This window comes from Charadrius vociferus, unplaced genomic scaffold, assembly GCF_000708025.1.
Source record: "Charadrius vociferus isolate BGI_N301 unplaced genomic scaffold, ASM70802v2 scaffold192, whole genome shotgun sequence".
Taxonomy (NCBI): domain Eukaryota; kingdom Metazoa; phylum Chordata; class Aves; order Charadriiformes; family Charadriidae; genus Charadrius; species Charadrius vociferus.
In genome coordinates this window covers 1,620,310-1,624,182 of record NW_009647437.1, presented here as the reverse complement: position 1 = coordinate 1,624,182, position 3,873 = coordinate 1,620,310, and the positions used below count along the sequence as shown (strand labels likewise).

Sequence of the window (3,873 nt, the reverse complement as noted above, 5' to 3'; positions counted from 1 at the left end):
GGGGGGGGGGAGGGGTTGGTTCTGGTTTTGTGTGCCTTTTTTTTTAAATGCCGATATCTTCATTGTTTTACCTGCTCTAATATAAAACAGATTTCTTCATTAGCCATAAACCATTTCCATAGGAATAGGAATTTTTTTATTCTTTTAGTTTGCAAATTGACTTCCAAATTACCATTGAGTTTTACAAGAACTATTAAGAAGAAAATTGAATAAAATATAGATCACTACCAAAAAGCTTTTAGAACTTCATGAATAACATCATGTCATTAAATTTTTTATTAAGATTACAAGTAAATGTGTTCAGTTTTTTTACATCCTATTTATATCTGAAGAATGTCAAAACAGAAAGCTATTAGAAATATAAAATAAATGCTTGTTTTTGCATAGGTACAATCATTGGTATTTTCATTCATGCTCTGCCACTTCAGTGAAATGTACGAAAAAAAATAAAATCAGACAAGCTGCTTACTGTAACAAACAACTAAAAATAACATCTAACAGTTTATTTGTAAACTATGCCCTAGTTATACAAAATACTGGAAGAATGACTAATGAGTTTTATATTTGAGGCCTGTACAAAATCTTAGGAAGTACTTAAAACTTAAATGACGGTTACCTTAAGGACACACTATACTCAGGATAAAAGATGCTTTTATACTGAACCCAGGTCCCAGTTTCCTCTTCTGTATTCTGATCTTCTACTGAAAAGAGATTGAATGATGCGAACCTTCTTACAGACACTTGTTGGAGATGCACATCTTTCAAGTGCTTTTTCTTCAGAACCTTTGAAATAAAGAACAAATAAAACATTAAGAATAAAACTTTCAAAAAAAAGAACAAACATGGGTTTATTTAACTGAAGATGCAAGTCTGGAATCAACCATAATAACTATGCTATTAGGTAACAGCTATGAATAACTAGTCCAGGTATGTCAAGCCTGAGAAAGTAACAGTGGTATTGATGGTAGAGGTCAAGAGAATGGGTTATGAATGTATTACATCTCAATATGTATATTATATCTCAATTACTGTAAAGCAAATGTATTATATTCAGAAGTACACAAAGTTGCTTTTTTAACTCCGGCTCCAGCGAACCCACAGCAGAATAAGAGAGGCAGACTGGGTTCTTCCCTATTCTCCCATCACCACTGTGAAACTTTCTGTGCCATGCACTGACCCTGTAGATTAAAAAAATCTGAGTGATATGTTTCCCAGGTATACTACTTCCTAGCCTAGAAGTCTACTGCTGCACACTTGCAGAACTGCTGCAAAACTTCTACCTATCCCAGGCCCCAGACTTTCAGATGCCACAACTGCATATTCCCCTACTGGGCCCCCATAAGGGGACTGATGCACTAGCCAACCTCTACATGATCCCCAAAACACACTGCCAGCACCAAGTTCAGCTCTAAGAGACTAAAGAATTCAAGGCAGCAGCAGAAGCAGAATGTGGCCATTTGCATTTTGTGTAATAGCTAAATGATTAAAACACTTGTTCAGGAAAGGGAAAACATGGGATATCTCTGTCCTGCATAGTCTGCTGCACTCAACAGGAAGAGTGCGGCCAGCAGGTTGAGGGAGGTCATGCTCCCCCTCAGCCCTGGGTATGCCGCCTCTGGACTACTGCATCCAGTTCTGGGCTCCCCGGTTCAAGAAGGACAGGGAACTGCTGGAGAGGGTCTAGCAAAGGGCTACAAAGATGATTAGGGGATTGGAACATCTCTCTTATGAGGAAAGGCTGAGGGACTTGGGTCTCTTTAGACTAGAGAAAAGACTACTCAGGGGGGGTCTTATTAATGCTTATAAATACTTGAAGGGAGGGTGCCGGGGGATGGGAACAGTCTTCTTTCAGTGGTGCCCAGTGATAGGACAAGAGGGAACGGGCACAAACTTGAATATAGAAGTTCCATCTTAACACAAGGAGGAACTTCTTTACTTTGAAGGTAGCAGAGCACTGGCACAGGCTGCCCAGAGAGGTTGTGCAGTCTCCCACTCTGGAGACATTCAAAACCCCCCTGGACGCTGTCCTGTGCAACCTGCTGTAGGTGACCCTGCTCTGGTGGGGGGGTTGGACTAGATGATCTCCAGAGGTTCCTTCCAACCCTGACCATTCTGTGATTCTGTGTCATCGGGGACTGAATTATCAACTCCTCCATACAGGAAAACCCGGCACCCAGCACATTTGAGCTGTATCATTGCACAGAAGACAACCAGCATTTCCCTGCCAGATGAAAAGGCTTATTCTTTAGGTCAGTGGTGGGCAAAGAGAGATGTCCTGGGTTTAACTTCTTTCTCCTAACATTGAACAGAATACATAAATAATTGCCATTGCATTTTCAAAATGAAGGTGCACAAGCAGTCCACAGTGATAAAAAAAAAAACAAACCAAAAAAACCCACAGAGCAGAAAATAAACTCATCAGTATAAACAGAGCTACAAGGAATAGTTCTATTGAGCAGGAGAGCACCACAATTTAGTTTTTTGACAACCAGAGCTAAATCTGAAGTCTAATGAGAAATAGCTCTCCAGAATTATGAAACTTGACATGGAAGCTTTGCATATGGATTGCATACAAAAAAAATAAACGTCGACCTTTGTTGACCATGCTTTAACTGGAAATACACCCAACAGTCTTACAATTTGGTGCCATGACCTATTATCTTGCAGAATACTTGGAAATATTACACATGCGAGCACAGCAATTGTGTTTGCAGGTCTGATGCAGCAGACACTGCTCTTGGATCTGTTTTCATCGTCAAGTCTCAGCATAGGAAAGGCACAGGCATTTTCATCAAAGTATTAAAAACGGCTCTGTGCTGTCTGCGCTATTTCTTTTACTTCTGTAACACACAGGGAAAATATACATGTGAAGGAAATCACAAAACCAGCAAAACAGGAAAACCAAATGAAAAAACTAGCAGAACCAAGACCTTCATATAAGGGCGGCATGCCGGGAAACACAACAGACAGCTTCTTCTTGTACTGAAAGGCCCTGTTTTCTGCACAAGGTCTTTACAGGTGTACACAAGCATCGGACTTGTACATGGGTCATGCATACAAATATTACCTAAATAAAAGATTCTCTTCCAACAATTAGGTACCTTAAAAGAAAAAAACCACCAAGAGCAGCAACAAAAAATCCCCAAATGATGCAAGCTCACACTTTTTCCTTGCGGTTTTCTCTCTCTGACTTGCATTTTCTTTCCTCTCTAACTTCACCTAGCAATACAGAATTCTAAGGCAATTCTTTCTTCATTAACATACAAGAATTTTTTTTTAAAAAAAAGCATCGGCAAACTGTCACCTATTTTAGAAATATTCTAGTAAAATACTACCACAGACGTCAATTGCGGGGCCCTAAGTATTTAATGACAATATTAGGGCCATATTTAGAACTCCCTATAAAACCTAAAGATGTTTGATCTCTCTTAAAAAACAAACAGCATATGGAGAAAGGCAGTCATATGAAATTCCCTGTATTTCTTTGTGTACCTCATTGTGTATGACATAGTTACATTAAAAGCCAAATTCAGCAACAGCTGTTGGTCTACAAACCGCCACTGAGTTCTGCTGCGCTGACTGGAACATGGTATTTTGTACACTCAAGAAAGTTTCTACATAATCAGCTACAGCATAATCTATAACTACACCATCTCTAAATATCATCAGTAGGACTGTGCATTATTTATTTTTACAAATAGTTTATTTACCAAATTGTTTTATCCAACTGTAAACAATTTACAAGCTCAAGACTAACAAAACTGTTGAAAAAGATTTGAAGGCACCCTTCACAAAAGGAGGAGCAGAAAGAGAAGAAAAATTGATTTAGGATTCCCTTTCTGTTGAGGGGAAGTGGAAGTGTCACTTCCCTGT

The 3,873-nt window shown here is 39.1% G+C and overlaps 1 protein-coding gene across 1 annotated transcript in view; it reads right to left on the bottom strand.

The window, feature by feature from the left end:
- The window catches only part of CAMKMT (calmodulin-lysine N-methyltransferase), a 219,095-nt gene extending 218,316 nt beyond the window's left edge, over nt 1-779 (bottom strand). Inside the window, exon 1 of the mRNA XM_009880642.1 lies at nt 617-779. The gene's annotated coding sequence lies outside the window, so the exon portion shown is untranslated. The remainder of the gene's footprint in view (nt 1-616) is intronic.
- Between the last annotated feature and the right edge of the window lie 3,094 nt (nt 780-3,873).